Genomic DNA, 18,098 nt, shown 5'->3' with positions numbered 1-18,098 from the left:
TCCAGGTGCCTACGGAAGAGCGTGACATACAAATCCCCACCCAGGACACTCCGGCTGCACTTCATGCACACAAAAGTCAGATTAGCTCCAGTTTTGTTACAACCAGTGAGCAGTTGCACCACGTCAAGGTTTTGACCTTTGCTACTGATCATTCACACTATTCATATGGGGGCCTTTAGGTAGTGGGGGGTGGGGGCATGGTGTCCTAGACAGAAAAAAACAGGCTCCCAGGAGGAGGTGGTTGAATGGTGTGAATGGTCAGTAGCAATGGTCAGAACCTTGACGTGGTGCTACTGCTCACTGGTTGTAACACAACTGGTGCTAATCTGACCTTTTGTGTGCATGGAGTGCAAGTGGAGTGTCCTAAGTGGGTAACCGTAGGTTACGCTCGTCCGAGGGCGCCTAGAGGTGGAGCTTCAGATGCCCCAGCGGGACCACCTGTCGCACATCAACCTCAAGAGCTTGCTCTTCAGATGAATTCAGTACTTGGTCTGATCCTAATACCAGTGCGACGGGTGATGTCCTACGGGGTCATCTGAAGCTCCACCTCCAGGTGCCTACGGAAGAGCGTGACGAACGAATCTCCACCCAGGACACTCCGGCTGCACTCCATGCACACAAAAGTCAGATTAGCACCAGTTGTGTTACAACCAGTGAGCAGTAGCACCAGGTCAAGGTTTTGACCATTGCTACTGACCATTCACACCATTCATATGGGGGTCTTTAGGTAGTGGGGGGTGGGGGCATGGTGTCCTAGACAGAAAAAAACAGGCTCCCAGGAGGAGGTGGTTGGATGGTGTGAATGGTCAGTAGCAATGGTCAGAACCTTGACGTGGTGCTACTGCTCACTGGTTGTAACACAACTGGTGCTAATCTGACCTTTTGTGTGCATGGAGTGCAAGTGGCGTGTCCTAAGTGGGTATCCGTAGGTCACGCTCGTCCGAGGGCGCCTAGAGGCGGACCTTCAGATGCCCCAGCGGGACCACCCGTCGTACTGGTTGCAACACTACTGGTGCTAATCTGGCCTTCTGTGTGCATGGAGTGCAGCTGGAGTGTCCTGGGTGGGGATCCCTACGTCACGCTCTTCCGAGGGCACCTGGAGGAGGAGCTTCAGATGCCCCCGCAGCACCACCTGTCGCACATCAACCTCAAGAGCTTGCTCTTCAGATGAATTCAGCACTCGGTCTGACCCTACAACCAGTGCGACGGGTGAAGTCCTACGGGGCCATCTGAAGCTCCACCTCCAGGTGCCTTCGGAAGAGCGTGACATACGAATCCCCACCCAGGACACTCCGGCTGCACTCCATGCACATAAAAGTCAGATTAGCACCAGTTTTGTTACAACCAGTGAGCAGTTGCACCACGTCAAGTTTTTGACCTTTGCTACTGATCATTCACACTATTCATATGGGGGCCTTTAGGTAGTGTGGGGTGGGGGCATGGTGTCCTAGACAGAAAAAACAGGCTCCCAGGAGGATGGTGGTTGAATGGTGTGAATGGTCAGTAGCAATGGTCAGAACCTTGACGTGGTGCTACTGCTCACCTGTTGTAACACACAGGTGCTAATCTGACCTTTTGTGTGCTTGGAGTGCAAGTGGAGTGTCCTAAGTGGGGATCCGTAGGTCACGCTCGTCCGAGGGCGCCTAGAGGCTGAGCTTCAGATGCCCCAGCGGGACCACCCGTCGTACTGGTTGCAACACTACTGGTGCTAATCTGGCCTTTTGTATGCATGGAGTGTAGCTGGAGGGTCCTGGGTGGGGATCCCTACGTCACGCTCTTCCGAGGGCACCTGGAGGCGGAGCTTCAGATGCCCCCGCAGCACCACCTGTCGCACATCAACCTCAAGAGCTTGCTCTTCAGGTGAATTCAGCACTTGGTCTGATCCTACAACCAGTGCGACGGGTGATGTCCTACGGGGTCATCTGAAGCTCCACCTCCAGGTGCCTACGTAAGAGCGTGACATACGAATCCCCACCCAGGACACTCCGGCTGCACTTCATGCACACAAAAGTCAGATTAGCACCAGTTTTGTTACAACCAGTGAGCAGTTGCACCACGTCAAGGTTTTGACCTTTGCTACTGATCATTCACACTATTCATATGGGGGCCTTTAGGTAGTGGGGGGTGGGGGGCATGGTGTCCTAGACAGAAAAAAACATGCTCCCAGGAGGAGGTGGTTGAATGGTGTGAATGGTCAGTAGCAATGGTCAGAACCTTGACGTGGTGCTACTGCTCACCTGTTGTAACACAACTGGTGCTAATCTGACCTTTTGTGTGCATGGAGTGCAAGTGGAGTGTCCTAAGTGGGGATCCGTAGGTCACGCTCGTCCGAGGGCGCCTAGAGGCTGAGCTTCAGATGCCCCAGCGGGACCACCCGTCGTACTGGTTGCAACACTACTGGTGCTAATCTGGCCTTTTGTATGCATGGATTGTAGCTGGAGTGTCCTGGGTGGGGATCCCTACGTCATGCTCTTCCGAGGGCACCTGGAGGCGGAGCTTCAGATGCCCCCACGGCACCACCTGTCGCACATCAACCTCAAGAGATTGCTCTTCAGATGAATTCAGCACTCGGTCTGACCCTACAACCAGTGCGACGGGTGATGTCCTACGGGGTCATCTGAAGCTCCACCTCCAGGTGCCTACGGAAGAGGGTGACATACGAATCCCCACCCAGGACACTGCGGCTGCACTCCATGCACACAAAAGTCAGATTAGCACCAGTTTTGTTACAACCAGTGAGCAGTTGCACCACGTCAAGGTTTTGACCTTTGCTACTGATCATTCACACTATTCATATGGGGGCCTTTAGGTAGTGGGGGGTGGGGGCATGGTGTCCTAGACAGAAAAAACAGGCTCCCAGGAGGAGGTGGTTGAATGGTGTGAATGGTCAGTAGCAATGGTCAGAACCTTGACGTGGTGCTACTGCTCACCTGTTGTAACACAACTGGTGCTAATCTGACCTTTTGTGTGCATGGAGTGCAAGTGGAGTGTCCTAAGTGGGGGTCCGTAGGTCACGCTCGTCCGAGGGCGCCTAGAGGCTGAGCTTCAGATGCCTCAGCGGGACCACCCATCGTACTGGTTGCAACACTACTGGTGCTAATCTGGCCTTTTGTATGCATGGAGTGTAGCTGGAGTGTCCTGGTTGGGGATCCCTACCTCACGCTCTTCCGAGGCCTCCTGGAGGCGGAGCTTCAGATGCCCCCGCAGCACCACCTGTCGCACATCAACCTCAAGAGCTTGCTCTTCAGGTGAATTCAGCACTTGGTCTGATCCTACAACCAGTGCGACGGGTGATGTCCTACGGGGTCATCTGAAGCTCCACCTCCAGGTGCCTACGGAAGAGCGTGACGAACAAATCCCCACCCAGGACACTGCGGCTGCACTCCATGCACACAAAAGTCAGATTAGCACCAGTTGTGTTACAACCAGTGAGCAGTTGCACCACGTCAAGGTTTTGACCTTTGCTACTGATCATTCACACTATTCATATGGGGGCCTTTAGGTAGTGGGGGGTGGGGGGCATGGTGTCCTAGACAGAAAAAAACAGGCTCCCAGGAGGAGGTGGTTGAATGGTGTGAATGGTCAGTAGCAATGGTCAGAACCTTGACGTGGTGCTACTGCTCACCTGTTGTAACACAACTGGTGCTAATCTGACCTTTTGTGTGCATGGAGTGCAAGTGGAGTGTCCTAAGTGGGGATCCGTAGGTCACGCTCGTCCGAGGGCGCCTAGAGGGTGAGCTTCAGATGCCTCAGCGGGACCACCCGTCGTACTGGTTGCAACACTACTGGTGCTAATCTGGCCTTTTGTATGCATGGAGTGTAGCTGGAGTGTCCTGGTTGGGGATCCCTACGTCACGCTCTTCCGAGGGCACCTGGAGGCGGAGCTTCGGATGCCCCCGCAGCACCACCTGTCGCACATCAACCTCAAGAGATTGCTCTTCAGATGAATTCAGCACTCGGTCTGACCCTACAACCAGTGCGACGGGTGATGTCCTACGGGGTCATCTGAAGCTCCACCTCCAGGTGCCTACGGAAGAGCGTGACATACAAATCCCCACCCAGGACACTCCGGCTGCACTTCATGCACACAAAAGTCAGATTAGCTCCAGTTTTGTTACAACCAGTGAGCAGTTGCACCACGTCAAGGTTTTGACCTTTGCTACTGATCATTCACACTATTCATATGGGGGCCTTTAGGTAGTGGGGGGTGGGGGCATGGTGTCCTAGACAGAAAAAAACAGGCTCCCAGGAGGAGGTGGTTGAATGGTGTGAATGGTCAGTAGCAATGGTCAGAACCTTGACGTGGTGCTACTGCTCACTGGTCGTAACACAACTGGTGCTAATCTGACCTTTTGTGTGCATGGAGTGCAAGTGGAGTGTCCTAAGTGGGTATCCGTAGGTCACGCTCGTCCGAGGGCGCCTAGAGGCGGAGCTTCAGATGCCCCAGCGGGACCACCCGTCGTACTGGTTGCAACACTACTGGTGCTAATCTGGCCTTTTGTGTGCATGGAGTGCAGCTGGAGTGTCCTGGGTGGGGATCCCTACGTCACGCTCTTCCGAGGGCACCTGGAGGAGGAGCTTCAGATGCCCCCGCAGCACCACCTGTCGCACATCAACCTCAAGAGCTTGCTCTTCAGATGAATTCAGCACTCGGTCTGACCCTACAACCAGTGCGACGGGTGATGTCCTACGGGGCCATCTGAAGCTCCACCTCCAGGTGCCTTCGGAAGAGCGTGACATACGAATCCCCACCCAGGACACTCCGGCTGCACTCCATGCACATAAAAGTCAGATTAGCACCAGTTTTGTTACAACCAGTGAGCAGTTGCACCACGTCAAGTTTTTGACCTTTGCTACTGATCATTCACACTATTCATATGGGGGCCTTTAGGTAGTGGGGGGTGGGGGCATGGTGTCCTAGACAGAAAAAACAGGCTCCCAGGAGGATGGTGGTTGAATGGTGTGAATGGTCAGTAGCAATGGTCAGAACCTTGACGTGGTGCTACTGCTCACTGGTTGTAACACAACTGGTGCTAATCTGACCTTTTGTGTGCATGGAGTGCAAGTGGAGTGTCCTAAGTGGGGATCCGTAGGTCTCGCTCGTCCGAGGGCGCCTAGAGGCGGAGCTTCAGATGCCCCAGCGGGACCACCCGTCGTACTGGTTGCAACACTACTGGTGCTAATCTGGCCTTTTGTGTGCATGGAGTGCAGCTGGAGTGTCCTGGGTGGGGATCCCTACGTCACGCTCTTCCGAGGGCACCTGGAGGCGGAGCTTCAGATGCCCCCACGGCACCACCTGTCGCACATCAACCTCAAGAGATTGCTCTTCAGATGAATTCAGCACTCGGTCTGACCCTACAACCAGTGCGACGGGTGATGTCCTACGGGGTCATCTGAAGCTCCACCTCCAGGTGCCTACGGAAGAGCGTGACATACGAATCCCCACCCAGGACACTCCGGCTGCACTCCATGCACACAAAAGTCAGATTAGCACCAGTTGTGTTACAACCAGTGAGCAGTTGCACCACGTCAAGGTTTTGACCTTTGCTACTGATCATTCACACTATTCATATGGGGGCCTTTAGGTAGTGGGGGGTAGGGGGCATGGTGTCCTAGACAGAAAAAAACAGGCTCCCAGGAGGAGGTGGTTGAATGGTGTGAATGGTCAGTAGCAATGGTCAGAACCTTGACGTGGTGCTACTGCTCACCTGTTGTAACACAACTGGTGCTAATCTGACCTTTTGTGTGCATGGAGTGCAAGTGGAGTGTCCTAAGTGGGGATCCGTAGGTCACGCTCGTCCGAGGGCGCCTAGAGGGTGAGCTTCAGATGCCTCAGCGGGACCACCCGTCGTACTGGTTGCAACACTACTGGTGCTAATCTGGCCTTTTGTATGCATGGAGTGTAGCTGGAGTGTCCTGGTTGGGGATCCCTACGTCACGCTCTTCCGAGGGCACCTGGAGGCGGAGCTTCAGATGCCCCCGCAGCACCACCTGTCGCACATCAACCTCAAGAGATTGCTCTTCAGATGAATTCAGCACTCGGTCTGACCCTACAACCAGTGCGACGGGTGATGTCCTACGGGGTCATCTGAAGCTCCACCTCCAGGTGCCTACGGAAGAGCGTGACATACAAATCCCCACCCAGGACACTCCGGCTGCACTTCATGCACACAAAAGTCAGATTAGCTCCAGTTTTGTTACAATCAGTGAGCAGTTGCACCACGTCAAGGTTTTGACCTTTGCTACTGATCATTCACACTATTCATATGGGGGCCTTTAGGTAGTGGGGGGTGGGGGCATGGTGTCCTAGACAGAAAAAAACAGGCTCCCAGGAGGAGGTGGTTGAATGGTGTGAATGGTCAGTAGCAATGGTCAGAACCTTGACGTGGTGCTACTGCTCACTGGTTGTAACACAACTGGTGCTAATCTGACCTTTTGTGTGCATGGAGTGCAAGTGGAGTGTCCTAAGTGGGGATCCGTAGGTCACGCTCGTCCGAGGGCACCTAGAGGGTGAGCTTCAGATGCCTCAGCGGGACCACCCGTCGTACTGGTTGCAACACTACTGGTGCTAATCTGGCCTTTTGTATGCATGGAGTGTAGCTGGAGTGTCCTGGTTGGGGATCCCTACGTCACGCTCTTCCGAGGGCACCTGGAGGCAGAGCTTCAGATGCCCCCGCAGCACCACCTGTCGCACATCAACCTCAAGAGCTTGCTCTTCAGGTGAATTCAGCACTCGGTCTGATCCTACAACCAGTGCGACGGGTGATGTCCTACGGGGTCATCTGAAGCTCCACCTCCAGGTGCCTACGGAAGAGCGTGACGAACTAATCCCCACCCAGGACACTGCGGCTGCACTCCATGCACACAAAAGTCAGATTAGCACCAGTTGTGTTACAACCAGTGAGCAGTTGCACAACGTCAAGGTTTTGACCTTTGCTATTGATCATTCACACTATTCATATGGGGGCCTTTAGGTAGTGGGGGGTGGGGGCATGGTGTCCTAGACAGAAAAAAAACAGGCTCCCAGGAGGAGGTGGTTGAATGGTGTGAATGGTCAGTAGCAATGGTCAGAACCTTGACGTGGTGCTACTGCTCACTGGTTGTAACACAACTGGTGCTAATCTGACCTTTTGTGTGCATGGAGTGCAAGTGGAGTGTCCTAAGTGGGGATCCGTAGGTCTCGCTCGTCCGAGGGCGCTTAGAGGCGGAGCTTCAGATGCCCCAGCGGGACCACCCGTCGTACTGGTTGCAACACTACTGGTGCTAATCTGGCCTTTTGTGTGCATGGAGTGCAGCTGGAGTGTCCTGGGTGGGGATCCCTACGTCACGCTCTTCCGAGGGCAACTGGAGGCGGAGCTTCAGATGCCCCCACGGCACCACCTGTCGCACATCAACCTCAAGAGATTGCTCTTCAGATGAATTCAGCACTCGGTCTGACCCTACAACCAGTGCGACGGGTGATGTCCTACGGGGTCATCTGAAGCTCCACCTCCAGGTGCCTACGGAAGAGCGTGACATACAAATCCCCACCCAGGACACTCCGGCTGCACTTCATGCACATAAAAGTCAGATTAGCACCAGTTGTGTTACAACCAGTGAGCAGTTGCACCACGTCAAGGTTTTGACCTTTGCTACTGATCATTCACACTATTCATATGGGGGCCTTTAGGTAGTGGGGGGTGGGGGCATGGTGTCCTAGACAGAAAAAAACAGGCTCCCAGGAGGAGGTGGTTGAATGGTGTGAATGGTCAGTAGCAATGGTCAGAACCTTGACGTGGTGCTACTGCTCACTGGTTGTAACACAACTGGTGCTAATCTGACCTTTTGTGTGCATGGAGTGCAAGTGGAGTGTCCTAAGTGGGGATCCGTAGGTCACGCTCGTCCGAGGGCGCCTAGAGGTGGAGCTTCAGATGCCCCAGCGGGACCAACCGTCGTACTGGTTGCAACACTACTGGTGCTAATATGGCCTTTTGTCTGCATGCAGTGTAGCTGGAGTGTCCTGGGTGGGGTTCCCTACGTCACGCTCTTCCGAGGGCACCTGGAGGCGGAGCTTCAGATGCCCCCGCAGCACCACCTGTCGCACATCAACCTCAAGAGCTTGCTCTTCAGATGAATTCAGTACTTGGTCTGATCCTAATACCAGTGCGACGGGTGATGTCCTACGGGGTCATCTGAAGCTCCACCGCCAGGTGCCTACGGAAGAGCGTGACGAACGAATCTCCACCCAGGACACTCCGGCTGCACTCCATGCACACAAAAGTCAGATTAGCACCAGTTGTGTTACAACCAGTGAGCAGTAGCACCAGGTCAAGGTTTTGACCATTGCTACTGACCATTCACACTATTCATATGGGGGTCTTTAGGTAGTGGGGGGTGGGGGCATGGTGTCCTAGACAGAAAAAAACAGGCTCCCAGGAGGAGGTGGTTGGATGGTGTGAATGGTCAGTAGCAATGGTCAGAACCTTGACGTGGTGCTACTGCTCACTGGTTGTAACACAACTGGTGCTAATCTGACCTTTTGTGTGCATGGAGTGCAAGTGGAGTGTCCTAAGTGGGTATCCGTAGGTCACGCTCGTCCGAGGGCACCTAGAGGCGGAGCTTCAGATGCCCCAGCGGGACCACCCGTCGTACTGGTTGCAACACTACTGTTGCTAATCTGGCCTTTTGTGTGCATGGAGTGCAGCTGGAGTGTCCTGGGTGGGGATCCCTACGTCACGCTCTTCCGAGGGCACCTGGAGGAGGAGCTTCAGATGCCCCCGCAGCACCACCTGTCGCACATCAACCTCAAGAGCTTGCTCTTCAGATGAATTCAGCACTCGGTCTGACCCTACAACCAGTGCGACGGGTGATGTCCTACGGGGCCATCTGAAGCTCCACTTCCAGGTGCCTACGGAAGAGCGTGACGGCATACCAAAATGTTTGTGGAAACGAGGCTGTAGCATTCCACTCCTCCATTTGCTGCTTCCGACAGCTTATGCCCTCTGCATCACGCCCTGGAGGATACCTTCCACTGTGTGCCGCAACCCTCTGCGACATTCACCTCGGACATCGATGAGGACACGCTCTGTCCGCATGGCCCTGCATCAGTTTACCGCAAGGCACCATCTTGTGGGAGGGTGCCTGTGCCGGCGGCTGTGCATCCGGGGCCACTAACTCTGTGCTGGTCTAGTCACGGACCCTATCTTCTGAGATATTGGATGGCCTCTGAGACGATGGCCTTGAGTCATCAACGCCATGTGTGTGTGGCCCTGTGCTGTCCGCTGCCTCCGGCCTCAACTGCGGTACACCAGGGCTCACACATCAAATCCTGACCGGCCCGGAGGTCGCATCACTGCAGGAGGCACACAAAACCTCCGCCAGGACCACCTCCAACTGCCAGATGCCAGAATCGAAACAGTCGTACTGGCAGACTGACAGAATTGCTCACACCTGTCGTGGATGCCACCATCTGCCTGATCCCCTGCTCATGACTCCAGGTGCCACTAACTCAGTGGGCCACGAGTCATCGTCCATTACTGTTTTGGTTATGTGCTGTGGCGAGCTCAGCAAGCAATGTTTCCTCAGGCAGTGTGGTAGACCTGGGACGATGTTGGAAACGCATCTCTTTGCTTCGGAATTAACGCAGCGCGGTGCAGCCAAATGGCTTGCGGCACTGTGCAGCGTTACTTCCTTGTAAATATGGCCCTGTGCCTTTTGCACCAACCAAATTTCATTGAACCCCTCCCTCCGATATCCTCTTCTTGATCTGTTAATTCATAAATTAATAGAGCCTCGAGGTCTAATGTTTAAACGACGAAGACTGTTTTAGATAAGCAAAGGCTTCGAAAACTGCTATTCCATTTTAAAGCCAAACTACTAGTTGCAATCGCCGCTTGACTTTGTTTCCTGACAGACTTTGATGCCAAGATGCTACTCTCACTGCACATATACGCTAAGGGGCTTACTTACAAGGCCCTTGCACCACTTTTGCGTCATTTTTACATGGGAAAAGTGACGCAAAAGTGGCGCAAGGGGCTTGTAAATCTGCCCCTAAGTGTTGTTTTTCTGCCATGCCACTGCCTCAAACCAGCATATCTTCTCCACTCCTTCATCTGTGATATCACTCCCCCAGTGCTGCATATTCTGTCCCCTCCTCCTGTTGTATCACTCCCCAAGGCCTTTATATCCTGCCCCCCTGTAAAGTTGATGAGGCTGCTCGCTCAAGTGTTGTTATGCTGGTTTTTTATAGCGCTCGGCTACTCAAAAGAGTGTCCCGGCGCTTTGATTGCAGACCTGTCTCATAACACAACAAGAAGGAAAAAGAAATAAATTAACAAAAAAACAGAAAATACAGAGAGGAAAGAAAAACAGAACCCAGGGCGCAGCTAAGAGGTGAAAAGCCAAGTTTTAAGCCCTTTCCTGAAAACCAGTAGGTTGGACGTGCTGCGTAGCACCACTGGCAGCGTGTTCCAGAGCTGGGGGGCTAGCAATCTGAAGGAACGGCCTCCAATACGTGCCCTTTTGACACAAGGAACATTTGCAAGGTACAAGGACCCTGACCTCAGGGGCCTGGCTGGATGATAAAACGCCAGCCTTTTTTTAAGGTATTTCGCTCCTGTCAAATGCAGTGCCTTATGTGCCAACGTCAAGGCCTTAAAGATTATCCGCTTCCGAATGGGAAGCCAGTGCAGTGTTTGCAGGAGGCCCGAGGCTCTAGCACGGCGAGATAGTCCAAAGATAGCCCGTGCTGCCGAGTTCTGGACCACCTGTAGCCGTTGAAGCAGGTATTCCGGCAGGCCAAGATAAAGAATGTTCGCATAATCAATACTCGAACCAATTAACGCCTGCACTGTGACTTTCCTGTGCTCCTCTGATAGTAAAGGGAGAAACTTACGCAACATCCGGAGCAGGCCAAAACACGTGCCGGTAAGGCCGATTATCTGGGAACGCAGTGTGAGGCCATTGTCGATCTTAATCCCAAGGTTTTTCGCAACCTGGGAAGAACTAGCTGGTGGGAACATGTTCTCCGGCCACCACACCTTCCAGTCCGGATCTACACTGCACCCGAAGAAGAGGACCTCGGATTTATCCGAGTTGCACTTGAGGCTGTTGTGTTGGAACCACTGAAACACAGCCTCAAGGCAACCCCGGATCCCCTCTCCGTTGAAGTCCACACCCCTCTCACAGGTGAAGAGCAGCTGGGTATCGTCAGCGTAAGAAACGATCTGAGCCCCGAAAGACTCCGCCAAGGCCGCCAAAGGGGTCATGAAGATATTGAAAAGGGTCGGGCTCAATACCGAGCCCTGAGGGACCCCGACCCCCAATGGCGCCATCTCGGCGGAGCAGGCGGAGGCCCAGACCGTTTGTCGACGGCCCGTCAAGAAGGAACGAAACCAATTGAGCACCGTCCCCCTAAGACCGATCTCAAAAAGTCTTGCGAGGAGACCCTCGTGGGGGACGGTGTCGAAGGCCGCCGACAGGTCTAACATCACCAGCATCGCCCTACCTCCTGAATCCAACACCTCCTTAATCGCCTCCGAAACTTCCAGGAGAGCTGTTTCGGTGCTAAGATTGGTGCGGAAACCTGATTGAGTAGGGTGGAGAAGGTCATGGGACTCCAAAAAGTCGGCGAGCACCTTATGCACATGTTTTTCGATGATTTTTGCACAGGCAGGCAGAAGCGAAATAGGCCTATAGTTCGCAAGAACCTCCACATCCAAGCCAGGCTTTTTAAGCAGGGGGATGATCATCGCCTGCTTCCATGACTGAGGGACCACACCCTGAACCAGCGAACAATTCAACAGGGGGTTGACAAGAGGGTTGATGACTGCCGCCATTTTCGCCAAAAACTTGGCGGGGCAGGCATCCCGCGAGAGCCAGATTTTAGACAGGCCATTAAATCCAACGAGGAGGCCATGGTAATAGGGGGGAAAACTGCTAAAACAGGGCCAGCACTGGTTGGGAGGGCCAAGGACTCCCTCACCGAGCACGGCATCTCGGACTCCTGCACAGGAAAGGAGTCCTGGATCAGACGGATCTTAGAAATAAAAAAGTCCGCTATAGCCTTGACCCAAGGCTCAGCAGGAGGAGTCAGATTCGACGTGGCGCGTGAAGTCGTAAACTCCCGCACAATGGCGAATAGCTCCTTGCAAGAATTGGAGGCAGCTTCAATTTTCCTAGCGAAATAGCTCTTCTTCTCAGACAAGATGTCTCGATGGTACATTTTCACTAAAGATTTATAAGCAAGTTTGGCCGCCGGATCATATTTGGCGCGCCATGCTCTTTCGGCTACTTTACATTGCCGACGAGAAACTGCCAACGTTTCCGTGAACCAGGGAGCAGATGCACGTTTACCCACCTTGCAAGATGGTCTCACAGGAGCCAGGTGATCAAGCCTCTCTAGGAGCCATGCCTGCAGCCGCTCTGTATCCCCGTCTAAATCCCCTGTCAGAATACAAGGGTGGGCCGCACATTCCTGTGCTAATGATTCCGGGGTAACCCGATGGAGTGCCCTAAATCCCTGGGAGACCTGTCGAGGGGGACAAGAGGATTTCCTTTCCTCCTGAATATAAAATGTAATCAGCCTGTGATCCGACCATAACACCTGACTAGGTGTATGCATCTCTAAAGGAGTTGTAGAGAAGGTCAGATCGAGGGTGTGTCCCTTCTCGTGGGTTGGTCCTATATGGTAGGGAACCAGACCAAGAGGAACAGTGATGTCCAACATTTTTACCGTATCGGTATCCAGATCATCGTCCATATGGATATTAAAATCACCAACAACTATGCAATGCTCCGATGTAAGTAGCAAAGACGAGGTAACCGACTGGAGCTCCTCAAAAAAAGTACCAGTAGGCCCTGGAGGGCGATACACAAGAAGGCCTTTCATAGATTGGTGTGAGGACACAACAATAGAGAAGGCAAGGGATTCACAGCCCTTAATCGCATCCGTGGGAATGATGGTACAAGTGGCCATTTTGTTTACTATCAGTGCCACCCCGCCTCCGCGCCCTTCCTGTCTATCTTGCCTAAAGATGTTATAATGAGGCGGGATAGCCGCCACAATATCTGGGTTGGACGACTCCCCGAGCCATGTCTCGGTGAGCATCAGAACCAGCGGTTTTTCTGTGTCCAAAAGGTCATAAATGTCCAGAGCATGGCGACCAAGAGATCTAGTATTCAGCAATAGAAATAGGTGTTTCGTTCTAGCTATCTCCTTCCGCGGCATACAAGCCAGATGTAACTACGGGCGCCAACCACACTCCGGGCACCGACTCTTCCCTTTATGACGCGCAGGAAATACCGTAGGACAAGAAGCATGCGTAGATTGCCAAGAGCGAAGCTCCTGACCCGAGTAGTGTAGCATGATCATCTACGCAGTTTAGCAGAGGACGCCGATATGTACCAGGCCAGCCCTACGCCTCGTGAGCCTCCGGGACGCTGAAGGGCGCAGATGGGCAGGACTCTGGCACGACTCCGGCTAAGCGACGGCGTCCTCTCCTGCGCGTCCCGCTGCGCGGGAGAGGGGAGCTTTAAGTAGGCCCAGAAATCCTAGCGCGAGCGCGAGGACGCTCCAAAATGGCGCCCGATTCTACAAACACAGCCCTACCCAAAATGGCGCCCACAGTGAAACCACCCCCGGGATCCAGGCCCGCCAAAACGGCAGTGAGGGAGCCAATTATGTGCAGAATGAGGGCTGGGGCAAGACCCTGCTAAAAACAGGGGAGAAGTGCTGTCAAATTAAATAAAATCAATAGACAAAATCTGGAGGGTTAAAAAGACAAATGCGCCAACAGCAGCGCCAGCAGCAGCGAGTACGCGATGTAATCGGCGTCTGTCAAGGCCGATTCAACAAGAAGGTCCGCCTTAAGTAGGCCCAGCAATCCTAGCGCGAGCGCGAGGACGCTCCAAAATGGCGCCCGATTCTACAAACACAGCCCTACCCAAAATGGCGCCCACAGTGAAACCACCCCCGGGATCCAGGCCCGCCAAAACGGCAGTGAGGGAGCCAATTATGTGCAGAATGAGGGCTGGGGCAAGACCCTGCTAAAAACAGGGGAGAAGTGCTGTCAAATTAAATAAAATCAATAGACAAAATCTGTAGGGTTAAAAAGACAAATGCGCCAACAGCAGCGCCAGCAGCAGCGAGTGCGCGATGTAATCGGCGTCTGTCAAGTGGATAGAAATATATGTTTTATTAAATAGACTGGACAAGATATGTCTATTCAACGAGCCTGATATTTGATATTTGATATTTATTAGCATTTGTAAAGCGCTACTTTCGCTCCGGAGGGAGCATCTTGGCGCTGAGCACACAGAGAATCAACTGTGGGGAGCAAGAATCAGATAGCTGCAAGAACCGATGAGTCGGACTGAGAAAAAATCCAAGTCTTCAGGAGTTTCCTGAAAAGGCTTTCTGAGGGGGCATGCCTAAGGTTGGGGGGAAGACAATTCCATGCCTTAGCAGCCAGGAATGAAAAGGTCTTTCCACCTTTGGTTTTTAGTTTTATTCGGGGTTCAGTGATTAGATTGGCACCTGATGACCTCAAGCAACGAGTTGGAATATAACGCTGGAAGCGCTTGATCAGGTAAGATGGACCCGTGCTCTTGGTGGATTTGAAGACAGTGACTAGAAGCTTGAATAAAATTCTCTTATGGAGGGGCAGCCAGTGAAGGGCGTTGAGGGCTGCAGAGGCCGAGGACCTACGGGGGAGTTTCAGGACGAGCCTGGCTGCTGCGTGTTGAACACTTTGTAATTTTTTAAGGGAAGATTTCTTTATGCCTGCTAGGAGGCCGTTACAATAATCCAGCCAGGAGAGGATAAGCGCCACCGCGACTGATTTCCTGGCTGAAATAGGCAGAAAATTGAAAAATTTCTTTAGCTGCCTGATCAGACTAAAACAGCGCCCTGCGGTAATGCGCACATGCCTGGGTCAATCAGTCATCACTGGAATCCCGAACACCTTGGTGTTCCGTGGTGTTCCAGATTCCAGATGACACGTGAGATGCCACACATCCCCCTTCGTAAACACTTTAACAAATATACTATCAATAAGACTAATAAAAGAAAATGTTAACAATTTACACAAAAAGGATAAAAGAAACAATTAAAACTAATATAACAACAATGCACAGAACACATTTGTGTTATTAAACATAAATGTTTCTTGACAAATGTAGGGCAAGATTTTACTGTTGATGTCAATTGTCAACATAATAGTCTTTGTACCACACCGGACGTTGGCGTGGTCTTTGCACATGTTGGTTAAGTGGAGTCTCACAAAATGAATTGGTAAACTTTCGCCAAATTTCCACTACTATTGGCAGATTTGGAAAACCCAGGAGTAACAGATTTATTTAATTTTTCAACAGGCCTTAACCACTGCGGAATTCTAACAATTTAGGATAAACTCCAAACATTACCATCAGATAATTCCACAACCTGTCGACCAACACATATAACCTTCAATGGATCAGAAAACTTAGATTGTCCTGATTTCACAAATCTACCCTTCTTAACACGAACCCAATCATTCATCTTAACAAGAGTAGTTTTGCCTTGAACAGTTTTATCTTGAGAATCCTGAACAGACCCATTCCTTTTATTATGTCATAACGTCGCGCCATTTTGAATTGGGATGTGAGACGCAATGTCGCGGCCATTTCAAGGGACATTTCACCGGCAATACAGTTATATTGAAGGAAAAAGATCGTATCAACTGGAAAGTACTGTTCAAAGCGCATATTGTGTCAAATGCTTACTGAACATAATTAACAGTGCATTTAAGTATAAAATATTGCGCAATCACTCCCCCAGTGCTGCATATTCTGTCCCCTCCTCCTGTTGTATCACTCCCCAAGGCCTTTATATCCTGCCCCCCTGTAAAGTTGATGAGGCTGCTCGCTCAAGTTGATAGAAATATATCTTTTATTACACAGACTAGACAAGATATGTCTATTCAACGAGCCTGGGTCAAACAGTCATCAATGGAATCCCGAACACCATGGTGTTCCAGATTCCAGATGACACGTGAGATACCACACCCCCCTAGTCTGTGATGTCACTCCCGCAGGCCTCCATCCTCTGACCCCTCACTCATCTATGATGTCACTCCCCCTGCCCTGCATATCCTAACACTCCATCTGGGATGTCACTCCCCCAGCCCAGTACATCTTGCCCCCCTTCATCTATGATGTCACTCCCACAAGTCTGCATATCCTGTCCCATGCACCTCCGTTGTCTCTGATGTCACTCCCCCAGACCTGTACATCCTGCCCCCCTCGTCTGTAATGTCACTCCCCCTGGCCTGTAAATCTTGATCCTCTCCTTCTTCTATGATGTCACTACCCTACCCCAGCCCTGTACATCCTGCCCCCCCCCCCTTCGTCTGTGATGTCACTCCCTCAGGCCTGCAAATCCTGTCCCTCCCCTTCCTCTGTGATGTCAGTCCCCCAGCCCTGTACATCCTAACCCCCCTTCCTCTGTGATGTCACTCCTGCAAGCCTATATATCCAGAGGGGGCAGCGAGAGGTGTGGTGCAGCGGCCAGGGCAGCTGACTTCGGAGCACAGGGCTCACGGCTCGAACCCCGACCCTGGCGGCAGCGCAGCACCATGTGACTCTGGGCAAGAGCTCACTTAACTTCTATGACGACCCCCAGCGCCTTGAGACCCGTAATGGTGAGTAGTTTGCGCTTTACAAATCTATTAAAATATATTCTATCCAGTGGTGGGCAGGGAGGGAACAGGCTGCGAGGGGGCTTCGGTGTGTGAGGGTTTGATTGCGGGTACGCCCTCCGGCCCCCCTCTGATTCTCCTCCACCCTGGGAGGGGCAAGGTAGGGGCCCACCTTGGCCCCCGCTGCATTGTCTCACCCTCTCAGGGCCCCAGCTTGTGTCCTGGATCTGCCGCGATACGGTGGGGGTTCCCTAGGGGGCTTCTCAGCGTACGCCTGAGTCCTTGGGTTACGGAATGGTGTGAATGAGGGTCTTTATGGGGTGGGGGGGTGGGGGCATGGTGTCCCAAAAATAAAAGGTTCCCTGGGGGAGAGGATGTTGGAGGCCCCAGTATGAATGGTGTGAATGGTCAGTAGCAATGGTCAGAACCTTGACGTGGTGCTACTGCTCACTGGTTGTAACACAACTGGTGCTAATCTGACCTTTTGTGTGCATGGAGTGCAAGTGGAGTGTCCTAAGTGGGGATCCGTAGGTCACGCTCGTCCGAGGGCACCTAGAGGCGGAGCTTCAGATGCCCCAGTGGGACCACCCGTCGTACTGGTTGCAACACTACTGGTGCTAATCTGGCCTTTTGTGTGCATGGAGTGCAGCTGGAGTGTCCTGGGTGGGGATCCCTACGTCACGCTCTTCCGAGGGCACCTGGAGGCGGAGCTTCAGATGCCCCCACGGCACCACCTGTCGCACATCAACCTCAAGAGATTGCTCTTCAGATGAATTCAGCACTCGGTCTGACCCTACAACCAGTGCGACGGGTGATGTCCTACGGGGTCATCTGAAGCTCCACCTCCAGGTGCCTACGGAAGAGCGTGACATACGAATCCCCACCCAGGACACTCCGGCTGCACTCCATGCACACAAAAGTCAGATTAGCACCAGTTTTGTTACAACCAATTAGCAGTTGCACCACGTCAAGGTTTTGACCTTTGCTACTGATCATTCACACTATTCATATGGGGGCCTTTAGGTAGTGGGGGGTGGGGGCATGGTGTCCTAGACAGAAAAAAACAGGCTCCCAGGAGGAGGTGGTTGAATGGTGTGAATGGTCAGTAGCAATGGTCAGAACCTTGACGTGGTGCTACTGCTCACCTGTTGTAACACAACTGGTGCTAATCTGACCTTTTGTGTGCATGGAGTGCAAGTGGAGTGTCCTAAGTGGGGATCCGTAGGTCACGCTCGTCCGAGGGCGCCTAGAGGCTGAGCTTCAGATGCCCCAGTGGGACCACCCGTCGTACTGGTTGCAACACTACTGGTGCTAATCTGGCCTTTTGTGTGCATGGAGTGCAGCTGGAGTGTCCTGGGTGGGGATCCCTACGTCACGCTCTTCCGAGGGCACCTGGAGGAGGAGCTTCAGATGCCCCCGCAGCACCACCTGTCGCACATCAAC

The 18,098-nt window shown here is 52.7% G+C and overlaps 1 long non-coding RNA gene across 1 annotated transcript in view; it reads right to left on the bottom strand.

Moving 5' to 3' along the window:
* LOC147717792 (uncharacterized) overlaps positions 1-18,098 on the bottom strand; it is a 294,743-nt gene that overhangs the window by 51,093 nt on the left and 225,552 nt on the right. The gene's annotated exons all lie outside the window — the stretch shown is intronic.

Source organism: Lissotriton vulgaris, chromosome 5 (assembly GCF_964263255.1).
Source record: "Lissotriton vulgaris chromosome 5, aLisVul1.2, whole genome shotgun sequence".
NCBI classification, from domain to species: domain Eukaryota; kingdom Metazoa; phylum Chordata; class Amphibia; order Caudata; family Salamandridae; genus Lissotriton; species Lissotriton vulgaris.
Note: the sequence above shows the minus strand (reverse complement) of the source record. Positions and strands in the feature narration are given on the sequence as shown.